Source organism: Globicephala melas, chromosome 12 (genome assembly GCF_963455315.2).
Source record: "Globicephala melas chromosome 12, mGloMel1.2, whole genome shotgun sequence".
NCBI lineage: Eukaryota > Metazoa > Chordata > Mammalia > Artiodactyla > Delphinidae > Globicephala > Globicephala melas.
Window position 1 is genome coordinate 10,957,511 of NC_083325.1, and position 18,091 is coordinate 10,975,601.

Here is an 18,091-nt window from a genome sequence, read left to right on the forward strand (position 1 = left end):
TTAGTCTGTTCATATTTTCTATTTCTTCTTCATTCGGTCTTGAAAGAGCATACGTTTCTAGGACTTTATCCATTTCTTCTAGGTTGTCCATTTTATTGGCGTATGATTGTATTGTTTTCCATTCTCGTGACAGGTAGACACCTCGGATATTAACAGGTTTTCACTCCTCTGAGCAGAACTTCTGTGAACATTTGTATACAAGTGTTTTCATGAATGTGTTTTTATTTCTCTAAGGCAAATAGTAGGAATGGAATTGCTGAGTCATGGGTTACGTGTATTTAGTTTTATGTGAAACTGATAACTTTTTCCAGTGTGGTTTTACGGTTCTACAGTCCATCAACAAGTATGAGAGTTCTGGTTACTCCTTATCCTTGTCAACATTTGAAGTTGTCAGTCTATTTAGTTTCAGTCATTCTGGTGGATTTATTATGCTACCTCATTGTGGTTTCCATTTGCAGCTTCCTGATGACTCATGATGTACCTTTGAATTTAATTTAAATTTTATTTAAATTTAGAGTCATTTTGACCTTCTTGTGAAATACAAGGAGGTTGCCCTTAGTGATTTTCCTACTTTTAAGATACTCTGCCTAGTCTTCTATGCTGGGTGAGCTCCTAGAGCCATGTGGCACAGTCATGCTTGGTAGGTGACTATGATAGGGTGGGTGGATGAAGTCCACTTCCTGTGGTGCATGCTGTTCACAACCTCAGGTGGACAGCGTTCTACAATAAATATCCCAGGAAAGGTAGTTTCTAATAACAACATTCACAGTCTCCATGTTTCATAGTAACAGTCCCTGGAATGACTAAAACATGCTTTTCAGTAGAATATGAAAGTTCTTTACAGCTTTTGTGAAATAGTTTGAAACAGAAACCCAATCTTCTAAAGACTAGATTCAGAATAAGTATTGATATAATTTAAATTACCGTGTAACTGGCATGTAAGTAACCTCCCATCTTACTTGTCTAAATGGAGGATGATTCTCAAAAGCACTGTATCAGTGCTTCTTAATATTTCTCTTGTGGCTTCTGATTAAGCAACAACAAGCTACGTGTAGGTTTTAAATTTTAATTAAAGAGAATCTAAATTATTTGGGTCTTATAATAACTTACTTCCCAAAGATCTGGGGGAAGGGGAGGGCAAAGGGGTAGCTGAGATATGGGAAACCCTAACTGTGAATTAACTCCTTAGTTAATTCTAAGTTCGAAAGACAGAAGTTTCATGGAGGGTTAGGGGGACAAAATCACCCCAAAAGGCAGAGTTGCATGATGAAAAGCTCCAAGAGTTTTTGAGGGAGATTTGGGTGTTTTGAGTCTGTTTGTGCCTAAATCTCTTAACTCCCATGTGCCTCAGTTTCCTCATTTGCCATATGGGGAAGATGGAAATTACTTCCTGCTGAAGAAAGTCACCGTCTCTGTGACACGCTCTACCCTGCGCTTGTCCACACCCCTCTCACTGCCCTCTGGGGCTCCTCTTCCCTTCAATACGGGCATCCCCTGAGACAACACTGAGCTTGAACGTGTTCTGCCTCTGTGACCTTGAGCAGGTTACTGAATCTTGCAGAGCCTCAGATTCTCCCAACTGTACATTGGTTAATTGTAGTATCCACATCACAGAATTATTGAGATTATTGAATAATTCACAGCAATAGTTAGCAATAAATACATAATGTATTTGAGAAATATTATTCATTGCCAAGTACTTTGTGACAGATATATTTGACTACTACTATTCATTTATAATCACTGTTATAACAAATGTCCAACAATGTTGGGTAAATTATTATAAACCTACTTCATGAAAATTATATAGCTGTTAATGAAGGAAGACTATGTAAAATATTAAACACTATTTTAATACAATAGTAAGTGGTATAAATTATTAGGTATAAAATAAGCTACAAGGATATATTGTACAACACAGGGAATATAGCCAATATTTTATAATAACTAAATGGAGTATAACCTTTAAAAATTGTGAATCGGGCTTCCCTGGTGGCGCAATGGTTGAGAGTCCACCTGCCGATGCAGGGGACACAGGTTCGTGCCCCGGTCTGGGAAGATCCCACATGCCACGGAGCGGCTGGGCCCGTGAGCCATGGCCGATGAGCCTGCGCCTCCGGAGCCTGCGCCTCCGGAGCCTGTGCTCCGCAATGGAAGAGGCCACAACAGTGAGAGGCCCGCGTACCGCAAAAGAAAAAAAAAAAAAAATTGTGAATCATTATATTGTACACCTGTAACATACAATATTGTACATCAGGTACACTTCAGTAAATTTTTTTTTAAAGCTAAATAAAATATTCTTTAAAAGATTAAAAAAGCCATAAGTGGAAAAAGCAGTAAACCAAATTATCCTTATATCACAAGGATGACCACATAGAATAACTAGATCCAAGCATTCATCCAAAAAATAGCGAGAAGAGGCACAAAATACAGCAAGTAAGAGATGCAAGGGGATGATTACGTGTACTTACACTACTTATCTATTGGGAGGAAATTCTTTTTGAAAATACAAACACTATTTCTTTCAAGTTGAAATTCTTTGGTGAGGACAAAGTAATAATGATGGTCACTGTGTTTTTCCTTCAGTTTCCTGGCGTTTAACATGGACACAGTCGGTAATCTCGCCTTTCTGTTGAAAGCAGTCAATTTTCATGAAGGGTTCTTCAGCGGGGTTTGGTGGCCCGGATTTATTATAAGGTAAAGATACATTGTGTTATATTTTTCGTTTTGGTGTTTAAGGCATATTCTTGCTGGTGAACTATCTGCTAATGTAATACAGGATGAGTCAGCGTAATTACAAGCTTCTGGAAATGGCTAGAATTCCTACAAGCCATTTTGCATGACAGCCTTGCTCGCTTTGGAGGCCCTGATGCTAGTGATTATCTCTTGTGCGGCATCTTTTAGAATTTTACCTGCAAGTGTCGTTTGGCTGCCATGGGAGTTGATGAGTGGGGTAATTTTGAACCCTTATTGGAATTGAAGAGTCATTGTCTGGATGTAATAGTGAATACATTGTTTTCTTGGTGGGGGGCGTGCATCAGGCACATGTGAAAATTAACCATTGAATTAGCCTGAGATGCACTCTATTTCCTATTAAAATGCCCATGACGTTCTGCAAAAACATAAAACCTCTTATCAGCACTGATAAGAAATCTAGAGGGAATTTGCACCAAGTACTGTACCAATGGGGTTGGTTTGAGGAAACACCCCCGCCCCAGCAATATCTGTTTCATCTCCTCATCCCAACATGGAATAGACAACAAGACCCCAAGAGAAGGCTTTACTTATCCCACTTTCTACCCAGGCTCAGGACCTCAGGGCTACCATAACCTGAAGTCAGACCACGGCTCCCCCTCTGCAAAGGAATTATGTTCCAAGAGGACCAGAATTGGGTCCCATGAAACTCTCCCCCTTCAGTTTGTCTCTTTTTATATTGATTCCAAGATTACATCTCCCAGTACAACACAGAGCGGGAGGAGGATGAATGGCACATGGGGATGGGTAGTCTCTTCGGAAATGCTCTGCGGCAGAAGAGCCCTGGGAGCAGAAATGGTCAAAATCCACCTTGTGAAACAGAGAGACTGATGAGTACCTGCTGGAAGTTGGGCTAGGTTTGTGCAAACCACTCCATCCTTCAGTTGTAGGTCTGAGGAGAGTTCCTGCCAGATGCCCAGGACACATCCAGGTGGGTTTAAGTCTCTCCACATTCCCTGCCTTATCAAACATGGAGCCAGCCAAAGTAAGAGAAGGATGCGATCAAAGGCAAAGATGCACTTATAAGCAGAACTAACAATGGAGAAAATGTAATCTATGAACTAGCTTTCCAAGACTGTAGAAGTAAAGGATAAAGATGAAATGGCATGGGGACTTCGCTGGTGATGCAGTGGTTAAGAATCCGCCTGCCAATGCAGGGGACACGGGTTTGAGCCCTGGTCTGGGAAGATTCCACATGCCGTGGGGCAACTAAGCCCGTGTGCCACATCTGCTGAGCCTGTGCTCTAGAGCCTGTGCTCTAGAGCCTGTGAGCTACAACTACTGAGCCTGCGCGCCTAGAGCCCATGCTCTGCAACAAGAGAAGCCACCACAATGAGAAGCCCGTGTACCACAGTGAAGATTAGCCCCCACCCACTGCAACTAGGGAAAGCCCACGCGCAGCAGTGAAGACCCAACACAGCTAAAAATAAATTAATTAATTTAAAAAATGATGAAATGGCATGAGATGATAATCAACACAGAGTGAAAATAGTAGAAATACAACCCATGGATAAGAAATATTCCTGAAATATTCCTGAAAATGCTGGAACAAAAGGAGCAGAATTATAATAACCAACAGAAAAGAAATATATTTTTCTTAGTGTAAAAAAAAAATCAAGATTTTAATAGGATAAAAACCATACCTGGATATAGCTTGCAAATGCAGAGTAAAGAGAATTTCATTAAAGCAACCAGACAGAAAATAATAGTTTACCAACAAATGGAAAAAAACAAGCTTAACTTAAATCTTTATTCACCATCTCCAAATGGAGTAAGACCTGCTCCTCTAAAGAGGAAACTCATGATCTAAGCATACCATTCCAAACCAAATTTAATTCATGAGTACAAGCAGTGGAAAGATATCTTCAGAAATCTAAGAATCAGAAGCAATTTCACTTCCTTGGCCTTCCTTGAAACTTATTCACAGACCTACTCAATAAGACATGAAAAAGAATTAAAAGTAATAACTTGAAAATAAGGAAATCAAGATATAGAAGGATCAATGGTCCATGTGAATCAGCCTACGAATAATTATGTGTTTTAAAAAATTAGTTCCAGAGTTAAATACATAAGCTAAAAAATGTTTTTGGAAAAAAAACATGAATTAAAAAAAACCTTTGTGTCATTGGTTCTATAATAGAATGGTTCCTAAAATATTTTAAGGTAAGATAAAAAAAACTAAAGTAAAGTAAAAACATGCTCAGTTTCTTACTTTAATTGCAGGGTAGGCAAAAGGCATTGTTTTGTTTGATCATTAGAGAAAAACATAGGTTAAAATATATGTTTCATTACATTAAAAGTCAACATGATTTCCTTCCCATTTAGGTTACCACAGAGCATTGAGTGGAGTTCCCTGTGCTATACAGTATGTTCTCAATAGTTATCTATTTTATACATAGTATCAATAGTGTATATATGACAATCACAATCTCCCAATTCATCCTACCCCCTCTTCCTCCTTGGTATCCATACATTTGTTCTCTTTATCTGTGCCTCTATTTCTGCTTTGTCAATAAGATCGTCTACATCAACTTTTTCAGATTCCACATATATGTTAATATATGATGTTTGTTTTTCTTTTTCTGACTTACTTCACTCTGTATGACAGTGTCTAGGTCCATCCACGTCTCTACAAATGACCCAATTTCGTTCCTTTTTATGGCTGAGTAATATTCCACTGTATCTATATATACCACATCTTCTTTATCCATTCCTTTTTTCTCTTTTTTGTTTTTGTTTTTTTTTTTTTTTTGCGGTACGCGGGCCTCTCCCGTTGCGGAGCACAGGCTCCGGACGCGCAGGCCCAGCAGCCATGGCTCACGGGCCCAGCCGCTCCACGGCATGTGGGATCTTCCCAGACCGGGGCACGAACCCGTGTCCCCTGCATCAGCAGGCGGACTTTCAACCACTGCGCCACCAGGGAAGCCCTGTTTGTTTGTTTTTTTGCGGTACGTGGGCCTCTCACTGTTGTGGTCTCTCCTGTTGCGGAGCACAGGCTCCCAATGCGCAAGCTTGGTAGCCATGGCTCACGGGCCCAGCCGCTCCGCGGCATGTGGGATCTAACCAGACCAGGGCTCAAACCCGTGTCCCCTGCATTGGCAGGCAGACTCTCAACTGCGCCACCAGGGAAGCCCTATCCATTCCTCTCTTGATGGACATTTATGTTGTTTCCATGTCCTGGCTATTGTAAATAGTGCTGCAATGAATATTGGGGTGCATGTGTCTTTTTGTAAAATTTATTTATCTTATTTATTCATTTTTGGCTGCATTGGGTCTTTGTTGTTGCGCACAGGCTTTCTCTAGGGCGAGTGGGAGCTATTCTTTTCTGCAGAGCATGGGCTTCTCATTATGGTGGCTTCTCTTGTTGCAGAGCACAGGCTCTAGGAGCACGGGCTTCAGTAGTTGTGGCGTGCAGGCTCAGTAGTTGTGGCACATGAGCTTAGTTGCTCCACAGCATGTGGGATCTTCCTGGACTGGGCACGAACCCGTGTCCCCTGCATCGGCAGGCGTACTCTCAACCACTGTGCCACCAGGGAAGCCCAGAATATGTTTTTTTAAAAAGCATTTAAGAAATGATAAACCTTGTACTCATGTTAATTATCTGAGTTACTACCATTAGTGTAACCATTTTAATAGTCAATTCAATTAAATATTCATTAAACAATACAGTTTTCTAGGGCTAAGCATGCGAAGACTACAAAGATTATTAAGATATGCTCCTACCTTGGGATAAGTCCACTAGTTATAGCCCAAGGCAGAATGAAATAAGTACTAAATTATGACAGAACCTACAAGCTTAGGGAAAAGAATTCTGACTTCTACATTTAAGTTTGTATTTTTGGCTCAGCTTTTTGTTCAGCTAGCTCTATGTTGGCTTACGTCTACCTACATTAATTTGGTGGATCTGGAAATAAAATGACCTGGTCAGCAATTTGAACATCTGACCCAAATGGGGTCTGGAGAATAGTCCTCGAATGGTGTCCAAAGGTGGGTGATTTCATCTAGAATGCCAAGATCTTGTAAAAATAACCATGTGATTTGGTTCAGGATCTTTTCAAGAAGCAAAAATAGGAGTGGGCTCCGGAAGTCTGCTTTTCTTTTGTTTTATAGTAAATACTCTTTAATTTCCCTCAAATGCACATTTTATTTTGGAGACACTTAGCTCACACGCGTTAGATAGCCCATCTCCCTCTTACCCTGGAGGGAGCACTAAGGGCTAGAAGTTCACAGAGTTAGAGAGTCAAGACCCCTAGGTCCTCACGAAAGACCTATCATCTGATACTGCCTTTCCCTCCTTGGTGCAGCCAGAATTTAACTTAAAATGGAGCCAGGAAATGTCCTTCTGTGTGGTGGTGGCCATGGAGGGAGCCCAGCCCCATGGCTTGTCTTGGAAGCTCCACTCCCCCAGCTTTCTAAAATCCTGCTGCAAACGTTGTTCATCAGGGTCACTATATCACTTCCCCATTAGTGGTGGGAGGGTGACAATAAACAATGACTTGTCACTTTGAGAATATTTTATTAAGGACTTCATTTTACAGAGAAAAATCTAGGGAAGAAAAATGTATCCCCTGAGTAATCAATATGTTTAACAGATGACTATTTTCAAATGTGGGTAACAAAAATTGGGCAGGTAGAGGGATGATGATTCAGGTGGGATGAAGACTGTTCTGGTTACCCAGTTTATTCATGTCTGTCTCTCATCACCTGTAATATTCTTCTACTGCACTGGTGGTTCCCCCATTTCAGGGTGTGTAGGAATCACCTGGAAAAGAATGATTTTAAAAATCTGATTCATGTTGCCCTCCTCCACACTGCAAGGCTGAGTCAAAAGGGAAAGAGAAGTGGTTTGTAAATGAATATCATGAATCATCCTCAAAATTCGGGGGCAGTCAGCTCACTTGGAAACAACTACCCTAAGTTATTTTTTCTCATTCAGAATTTGAGGTCTGGTTGGAGAAGAATTGGTGGAGGCTGGAAATAAGGTTTTCGGAGATGTAACTTTATAGAGCTTTCTGTTTAGAAAAGTGACAGTCACCTACCGTCTTTATTGTTGTGGTCAGTGCAGCCTGACTGCTGTGTGTGTGTGTGTGTGTGTGTGTGTGCGCGTGCGCACGTGTGTGTGTGTGAGAGAGAGAGAGACTCTAAAGCTCTTTAGATCTTTAGAATATAATGAAATCATAGTACCTCTGAAGGCTATCTTTCTAACAGATGATGCCAGTTATTCTGTTAGAATTTTAGACTAACAGTTTCTTTGCCCAGGCCACCTGGTTGGCATATGGAATCTTATGTGAGTTCTTGTCCGCAGAAAATGTGAGCTGTCTGTATCAGTGATTGGATGGCACACACATGGCGTGTGCTGGAGGTCAGGCTGCCAGAATCTCATCAGTCACAGGTCCTCAAGAGCTTTGGGCCAGTGATGTCTGGTAGATCCAGAGAGGAGCTGGAAAATGCCATTGTCGATGAACCCAAAGAGAATATCTGATCTGCTTTGCTTGTACTTCTCGGAGAGTTTCAGAGTGGAGACAGGAATCAGAGAGTAACAGCAGCTGGGTTGTGTTTGTTACATTTTTAAAAGCCAATACAGCAACCTGAAGAGCAGATGTTTTACTGAAAATCTCATGGTACAGAAATGCCAAGAGCTTTATTCCAGAGACAGATCATCAAAGACAGGAAACAGGATTAGAAACCAAATTTCCTGAGTTCCTGGTTTGCATTGATCTTGCATCTTCTAACTCCTGTGGTCAAGTTGGGCTGGGAAGATGACCAGCAGACCAGAGCAACCTGGTGGAGGGGCCTTTTTGTCTTCAGAGCACTGGGTGCTGCCTATGCAGTGGCCACTTTATGCAAAAGTAAGGCTTCGCTGCTGACCGGGGCTTGAAATTCCTTTAATGGGGAACATATACCCATTTCTCAGTGAGAGCTAAGGCTTAAACTCCTGCAACTCAGCGAGGGGGAAAGAGTGACTGACTTCCACATCCCAGTAGCTGTACATGGTGTGAGGAAGGGGTAGGTGGTGGTCTGAGAGACCCCAGAGTGGACAGGCAGGAAGATCCGAGGCTGCCTGTGCCTACCTCCTGTGTGCCGTGCTCCTAAGGCTTAGCTTGGCACTTCCCTCTCTGTTGTTTCTGGTCATAGGAAATGTTTCTGTTCTGTGATGCTTTCCTCTCTCTTATTCTGGTTACGTTAAATCCAGTTAATACTAGGAGTTGCATTTTCTCTTTTCCCCTCACTTCTAACTTCCTCCATCTTTCTCTCAAAGAGATCACCTAAATTCTCTTCCTAGGGAAGCCTATTATGGGTAGGGAATGGAAAGGAAAGAAAGAAGAGGAAGTGATGAGAAGGAAAAGGAAGAGGAAGTTATATTTCTAATAACTGCATGGGCGGTGCAGTCATTTCCTTTTTGTGTGAGAGCTAGAAGGGTCCCTCAGGAGGCAACCTGAGGACCAAAAAGGTTAGTGGTTTCTTCAAGGGAATGCAGTCACCAAGAGCAAAGAGGAGACTCACATTTGGTTATGCAAATATACTATTTTTTTCCTTAAACTTTCACCCACTATTTTAGTAATCCTCTATGGATCTTTCTGGAAATAATACTGTGGTGTTTATTACTGGGAATTCTATTTCTCTCATTCCTGCTACATTCCTTTATTAGAAGCAAGAACTGTCCCTTCTCCTCCAATGATTTATCTATTCAATTAATTATTATTTATATCAGTGTGGATTAATGGATATTTATTGTATTTTTGGGCTACGTCCAATTCTACCATATTTTATTTTCTTGCTCTAATTGTCCCAGCTGTGGCCATTGAGATCTCCTTCAGTTTAACTAGCCCCTGTATCTCTTTGATATGTCCCCATCTTTTTTTTTTTTTTGAAACGCTTCCTTATTTTTTGGTACCATAAAATGTTCCAGGCTCATCTCATGTTTTCCCAGCTCAACCTGTAATCAACCATTTCTCCAAGAGTCCCTGGTTCCTTTTATTGGAGAATAGTATTTAAAAATCAATATCTGGTTGCTGAGTATGCTAATTGCTACTGGAGTGTCACTACTTCTAGGCTTGTTCTAAGCTAGAAAATAGGTATAGGTTTACTCACTCACACATTCTCACACAGATTTGTATGCACGGATATTAGAAACCATGAGTTTATACTGGTAGTTCTGATTCCAATCCCAAACCACAAGCATTCCCTCTTTCCTATTTGTAACTTCTTTCTCTGAGAAAGTGAGAAATCTGGCTTTCATTGTCTACTATGTTTACTTATTTGATCTTCCCTAGTATGCACATTAAGTAGTTTCAGAATTGCTAACCCATCTCTCTGTGAGAAACACATTTACAAGTAGAATACAGTATTTGTCTTTGTGAACTTAGCTTACGGTATCTAATCAAAGAAGTATTTCCAAAATTACGTTGACTCGTTCTTTCCTTCTCCTTCAGTGAGACTGTGTTATTCATTTGCAACACAGTTAGGTTCATTTGTGGCTATTTGTATTCTACTCTGGGATCTCCGAACATCCTGGTGGATTTGAATCCATTCATGTTTTGGCTACATGAAACATTACTAAGTTTCTAAGAATCAAAGCTGTACAAAAAGTATACTCAGAACTGTCACTCCTTCCTCACCCCTACATCCCCACTTCCATTCTTCTCTTTTTTCCCCACATACCTCCAATAGATGAGCAGACTATTTAGTTTTTGACTTATCCTTCCTTTATTTCTTTCACACAAATAATCAGATACATTTGTATTTTCTTATATTGTTTTCTCTCTTTCATGAAGGATCGCATACTATAGATACTCTTCTGTATTTTTTTTTTCCCTCTTAACCATATGTCCTGGAAAGCATTCTACATCAGTTCATAGAGATCTACCTTATCTTTTTTTTTTTTTTTTTTTTTGCGGTACGTGGGCCTCTCACTGTTGTGGCCTCTCTCGTTGCGGAGCAACAGGCTCCGGACGCGCAGGCTCAGCGGCCATGGCTCACGGGCGCAGCCGCTCCGCGGCATGTGAGATCTTCCCAGACCAGGGCACGAACCCGTGTCCCCTGCATTGGCAGGCAGACTCTCAACCACTGCGCCACCAGGGAAGCCCGACCTACCTTATTCTTAAACAAACAAACAGAAAAACAGCAGAATAATACACTGTATGGATGTATCATAGCTTACTCAACCCCTCTTTATTGTATGCATATGAAATTTAGTATTGCTTAAGGTGTACCTTTAGGGTGGATTTCTGGAAGTGTGATTGCTGGGTCCAAAGGGAAGTGCATATGTAGTTTGGTTAAGTATTGTCAAATTATCCCTCAGGAAGGTTGTACCAGTTTGCATTCTCCTCAGCAACGTTTGTTTCTTCACAGCCTCATCAACAGAATGTGTTCTCATACTTTTTATTTTTCCCAATTTGATAGGTGAGAGATTATATCTATATTGGTCTAAGTCCCTTCTCTAATTATGAGTGAGTTTGCATAGTTTTTCGTCTATGTGAGAGCTATTTTAACATATTTTTCAGGTATTATTTGTTCATATTAGCTTCCCATTTATCCATAGGGATTTCAGTATTTTTGTACAATAATTTTCTATATTAAGGATCTTATACCTTTGTCATATTGCAAAAATTTCTTCCAGTTTGTCACTTGTCTTTTGACATTGTTCATGGTAATTTTTGCCATGCAAAAAGGTGTTTAACTTCTGTGTAGTCAAATGGATTTTAACAGAGAGAAAGCCTTTCCCTACATTTAGGTTAAAGAAGAAGTTACCACATGGGAACCTCAATCTTAATGTCCTGAGGAGTCATCAGATAGAGTTTGGGACTGTCAGAAAGACTGAAAATTGAAGGGGAAAATTTAAAAAAAGGGAGCCATAGAGAGGGAAACTTCAAAATATGTGTATTAACACTACTCAAATCTTTAACTGATATCTGAAATATGCATAGGTGGACAAGACTCCAAAGCGCTCAAGGGACCTTCTATTTGAAAGGCTTAAAAAGCTGAGCAGAGAATTCAACTGTTGCCTACCACATAGGACACAGAATATATAGTTTGAGTTCTGCCCAGTTAGAGAGGTATGGAAAGCTTTCCACTGGAACATCAGAAGGGCCATACCTTAGGTATAAAAAACTATGCCCCAGGAAAGGGGATTTCCTCAAGGACTACAAGTAGAATTAAAAGATACTAAAGGCAAAACCAAAAAGATTCTTCCTGACAACGAATTAAACCAAGCCTCTACAGATTCAAGTTTAACAGCATGCTGGAATAAAACTCAATACTCTTTAGAGGAAAATAACAGGATCCAGAATTAGTAGTATTTGCAGTGTCCAATGTACAATAAAATAGTACCAGACATGTGAACAAGTAGGAACATGTAATCCATAATCAAGAGAAAAATCAGTCAATAGAAAAAGACACCAAAAATAACTCCAGTATTGAAATTAGAAGACAAGCACTTTTTAAAAAATATGATGAATTTATTAAAGAGTGGACAGGGCATAATAAAAGAAATTTGCAGGAGACTTTTGGAAATTTTGTATATTTTAAAAACCCAAGCAGGATAGAACTGAAAAATACAATATTATAAATAAAACATTGGGACTTCCCTGGTGGCACAGTGGTTAAGAGTCTGCCTGCCAATGCAGGGGACACGGTTTTGAGCCCTGGTCTGGGAAGATCCCACATGCCACGGAGCAACTAAGCCCATATGCCACAACTACTGAGCCTGCGCTCTAGAGTCTGTGAGCCACAACTACTGAGCCCACATGCCAAGACTACTGAGGCCCATGCGCCTAGAGCCCATGCTCCACAACAAGAGAAGTCACCACAATGAGAAGCCTGTGCACTACAACAAAGAGTAGCCCCTGCTCGCCACATCTAGAGAAAGCCTGCACGCAGCAGCAAAGACCCAATGCAGCCAAAAAAATAAATAAATTAATTAAAAAATTAATTGGGTGGAATTAACAACAGATTGGATGCAACAGAGGAAAATGTCAGTGAACATGAAGACATCAATAGAAATCCTTTGAGCTAAAGCTCAGAGAGAAAAAGATTGATAAAAATGAACAGAGCCTTAGTGACCTGTAGGACAGAATCACACACTCTAATGTACATGCACTTGGAATCTCAGAGAAAGATAAGACAGAATGGAACAGAAAAGGTATCAGCCAATTTTTAAAGAAATGACAGCACACAAATCCAGAAAGCTCGCAAGATTCAGACAGAGAGGATGGAAACCAAACAAACAAACAAACATAAAAACAGAAGCACATCATAGTAAAACTGCTGAAAATCAAAGATAAAGAATAAATTGTAAAAGTAGCCAGAGAAGAAGGAACATTAGAAACAGAAAAGAAATGATAAGAATGATGGTTGATTTCCATTAGAAATTGTAGAGCCAGAAGACAGTGGAAAAGATGTCTCTAAAGTGCTGGAAAAAAAAAAAAACACCACCAACTTTCTCCCTAGAGTTTTAGAGCCAGCAAAGATATGTATCAAAAATGATTTAAGGCATTTTCAGGTAAAGGAAAGCTGAGAAAATTTGTCATAAGCAGACCTGTACTAGAAGAAATGTTAAGGAAGTTTCTTCAAGCTGAACAAAATGAAATTGCATGGAAATTTAAACCTAAAGGAAAGATGAACAGTGAAAATGCAAAATGTGTAGGTAAATATTAATGACACCTTCCTTCTTGTTTTAAAGTTTTTAGAATTCAATTGGCTATTTAAAGCAAACGTAATTGTAGTTATTTTGGTTTTTAATGTATATGGAAGTAAAATATATGGCACCTTAGCACAAAAGATGGGATTTAAAGTACTTGGAATTATACTATTATAAGGTTCTTATGTTATACATGAATTGTTATTAATTGAAGGCAGACTGTCATAGTAAAGAATATATATTTTAATAGAGAAGGTAAACTGAGACAAAAAAGAAAAATCCTCAGTTAATCTGGAAGAAGGCATGGAAGAAGGAACAAAAACTAATGACCTAAGGAGACAGACATACCATAGAAGTATAGTAGACTTATACCCAACATTATCAGTAACTATATTAAATGTAAATGGACTGAACATTCCCATTAAAAGGCAATTAAATTGTCATAGGGGGTTAAAAATAAGCAAAATCTCATCTATATGCTTTGAAGATAAAGATAAAGACAAGAAAAAGATATAGCTTGCAACTAGAACATGAGAGACTAAATTAATATCAGATAAAGCAAACTTTAAGACAAAGAGTATTACCAAGGATAAAGAGGGTCATTTCATGAAGATTAAAAGACCACTTCATCAAGAAGGCAATAATCTGAAATAGGTATGCACCATAACAGACATTCAAAATACATGAAGCAGGGGAACTTCCCTGACGTTCTAGGGTTTAAGCATCAATGTTCCCACTGCAGGGAGCATGGGTTCGATCCCTGGTTGGAGAACTAAGATCCCACACGCCATGTGGCCTGGCCAAAAAAAAAAAAAAAAAAAAGCATGAAGCAGAAATTGACAGAACCAAAGGGAGAAACAGACAAATCCAATAATTGATGAAACAAATAGACAGGAATTCAATATGGCTTAAAAGATGTGAACAACACTATCATCCAACTCTATCTATTTAGCATTTATAGACATTTATTGAAAACTACACCCAGAACTACAGTTGCTGTTCGTAAGACAAATCTCAGTAAAAAATTTAAAATATCAAAATAATACAGAATATTTTCCCTATTGATAATGGAATTAAATTAGAGATCAATAACAAAAAGATATCTGGAAAAATCTCCCAAATAAATATTTAGCAACTCATTTCTGTGAATCCAAGAAGGAGTCTCTAGGGGAGTTAGAAAATATTTCAAACTGAACGATAATGAAAGCAAAACATATCAGATTTGGTGGGTATAGTGAAAAGAGCCCTCAGAGGGAAATTTATAGATTGAAGTGTTTGTCTTAGAAAATAAAAAAACGTTTAAGTAAATGATGTAAGTTTCCACCTTAAGAGCTAGAAAAAGAAGAGCGAGGTAAGTAGCATAAAGGGAATGATAAAGATTAGAGAGAAATCGATAAAGTAGAAAATAAACTCTAGAGAAAATCAACAAACCTAAAAGTCTGTTCTTTGAAATGATTAAAAATTGGTTGATCCCCAGCAAGCCTGATCAAGAGAAAAAGAGATAAAGGACCAGCTAACAAGATCAAGAATGAAAGAGGAAATATCATAACATGTAGGACAGAGATTAAAATACAATAAGGGAATATTATGAACAACTTTATGCACATAAATTCAAGAACTTAGAACAAATTCCTGGAAAAACACAACTTTCAAGAGCAAGCAAAAAACAAACAGGGGAGCTCAAAATATCTATTAAATGAATTTAATTTGTAATGGAAACATTCTACAAAGAAAGCTCTAGGTCCAGGTGGTTTTTCTGTTGAATCCTATCAAACATTTGAAGACAAAATTATACCAGTCTTACACAAAACTCTTTCAAAAGCCCATATAATACTGATATGAGAACTAATAAGTACATTGCAAAGAAAAAATTATAAACGAATATTTTCATTACATAGGTAGAAATGTATAATAAAATATTAAAGATTGCATCCAGCGATATATATACAAAGAAAAATATGTCACCAAGTGGTGTTTACTCCAAGAATGCAGTGTTGATTTAACATTCAAATATCAATGAAATCTACAACATTGACAAAATAAAGGAGAAAAATTATGTGATTATATAATGCAGAAAAAAATTTGACAACCTCCAACATCGGTTCATGGTTATAAAAAGTCTTAGCAAACTAGAAATAGAAACTCATTTCCTCAATTTTGAAACAGCACATCTACAGTAAACCTATAGTTAACATATCTAATGGAGAAATATTGCCCGCTTTCCTCACTAAGAGGGAGAACAAGGTGAGAATGTCCACTATCACCACTTCTATTTGACATTACACTGGAGGTCCTAGCTGTGCAACAGCTAGGCAAGAAAAAGAAATAAATGACAAATATTGTAAAGGAAGAAATATATCTGTCTTAATTTGCAGATGAAATAGTTGTTTAAATAAAAAATATGAAAGACTTTACCAAAAATACGCACAAACTCTACCATAACCAGTAAATCAATACACGGTTACAGGATATAAACTCAGTATCCAAAATAAATTTTATTTTTATACACTATCAATAAACAATTGGAAAACGAAATGTAAAATTAAATTAAATTTATAATATCATTAAAAAACATGAAGTTCTTAGGAATATATTTTACAATAAAAATTCAAACAGTGCAAGATCTGTATATAGAAAACTATAAGACATTGCAGAAGGTAATTAAAGAAAACTTAAAGAAGTGGAAAAGTATATCATGTTTGTGCATGGAAAGATTCAGTATTGCTGTGATGTTCATTCTCCTTAAATTGGTCTTTAGAGTCAACACCATCTCAGTCAAAATCGCAGCAGGACTTTTTGTAGAAACTCACAAGCTGATTTGACAATTCATGTGGAAATACAAATAGCCTAAAATAGCCAAAACAACTATGAAAAAAGTTGAAGAAATGTGCAGGCCTTGTACTACCTGATTTTAGAGTTAACGCTAATGCTCCGATAATCCAGACAGTGTGGGATTGGCATAAAGATAAACAAATAGATCAGTAGAACACTATAGAGTCCAGAAATCCACCCACAAATATATGTTCATTTGATTTTTTTACAAAGGTACAAAGGAAATTAAATGATGAAGAGAGAAATTTTTTCAGCAAATTGTGCAACAAACAGCTAACTATCCGAACGATAAAAAAATGAACCTTGACCTATTCCTCACATAATACACAAAAATTAATTTGAAATTGACCATAGACTTAAAGTGAAAGTGAAAACTATAAAACTTTTAGAAGAAAACATAGGATATCATCTCTTTGGCATTGGGGTAAAAACTAAGATTTCTTAGAAAAAAGATAAAAAGCACTAACCATTCAATTAAATATTGATTGATTGGAATTTTTTCAAAATTAAAAACAAATTGTTCTCCAAAAGATACCAGTAAGAAAGCAAAAAGATAAGCCATGACCTTGGAGAAATTATTTGCAACACATGTATCTGACAAAAGACTTTTATCCAGAATACATAAGACCTCCTCTAACTTAGTAGCAAAAAGACATAATCTAAGAAAAATTACACAAGAGACTTGAAAGACACTTCACAGAAGAAGATAAAAGAATGGTAATGGGGGCTTCCCTGGTGGCGCAGTGGTTGAGAGTCTGCCTGCCAATGCAGGGGACACGGGTTCGGGCCCTGGTCTGGGAGGATCCCACGTGCCGCGGAGCGGCTGGGCTCCTGAGCCACAGTTGCTGAGCCTGTGCGTCTGGAGCCAGTGCTCCGCAGCGGGAGAGGCCGCGATAGTGAGGGCTCTGCGCACCGCGATGAAGAGTGGCCCCCGCTTGCTGCAGCTAGGGAGGGCCCTCGCACGGAGACGAAGACCCAGCACAGCCATAAATAAATAGATAAATAAAATTAAAAAAAAAAAAGAATGGTAATGAGCACATTAAACTTTGCTCAATCTTATTAGTCATCAGGGAAATTGAAATTAAAACCACAATGATATACCACGACACACCCACTGCACTGTGTTAAACTAAAACGATTGATGAAATTCAATCATGGTGACAATATGGAACAAGGGGAACTTTCATAATTGCTGTTGGTAGTGTAAAATAGCAATACCCGTTCTGGAAAACAGTTTGGCAGCTCCTTATAAAGTTAATTATGTACCCACCCTACGACCAGCACTTTCCTCCCTAGGTATTTACCCAAGAAAAATGAAACCCTGCTCACAAAAAGGCTTATACAAGAATGTTTATAACAGCTGTATCAGTAATAGTCAAAAACTGGAAACGACCCGAATGTTCATCAGCGTGAGTCTGGATAAACCAGTTGTGGTATCTTCATACATCGGAATTGTATCCAGCAATAAAAAGGGATAAAGTACTGTTACCTGCAACCAAATAAGTGAATTTTACAGATGTTATGTGTGGTGAAAGAAGCCTGGCAGAAAAAATTAATAATGCATGATTCCATTTATATGACATTCATTCAAGAAGGGGTGAAATTAGCAGATGGTTATCTGGGGATCAGAGAGTGGGAGACTGGTACTGACAGAGAGGGAGTACAGAACAGGGTCTGGGAAATTTCTGTACCTTGGCCTGGGTGGTTACATGGTTACATACACATGTAAAAAATCATCAAGCTGTCAACTTAAGATTTATGCATCTGACTGTATGCCTCTTATTCCTCAATTAAAAAATTTAAAGATATAACTTAAGTGGTGCCTCACAGCATTTAGGTTGTTTGCATTACAGGCACTTAGCATTT

At 38.6% G+C, this 18,091-nt stretch overlaps 1 protein-coding gene across 1 annotated transcript in view; it reads left to right on the forward strand.

Annotated features, from left to right (window-relative positions):
• Positions 1–18,091, forward strand: part of ACOXL (acyl-CoA oxidase like) — a 380,307-nt gene that overhangs the window by 263,237 nt on the left and 98,979 nt on the right. Inside the window, exon 13 of the mRNA XM_070046830.1 lies at positions 2,587–2,697. The gene's annotated coding sequence lies outside the window, so the exon portion shown is untranslated. The remainder of the gene's footprint in view (positions 1–2,586; positions 2,698–18,091) is intronic.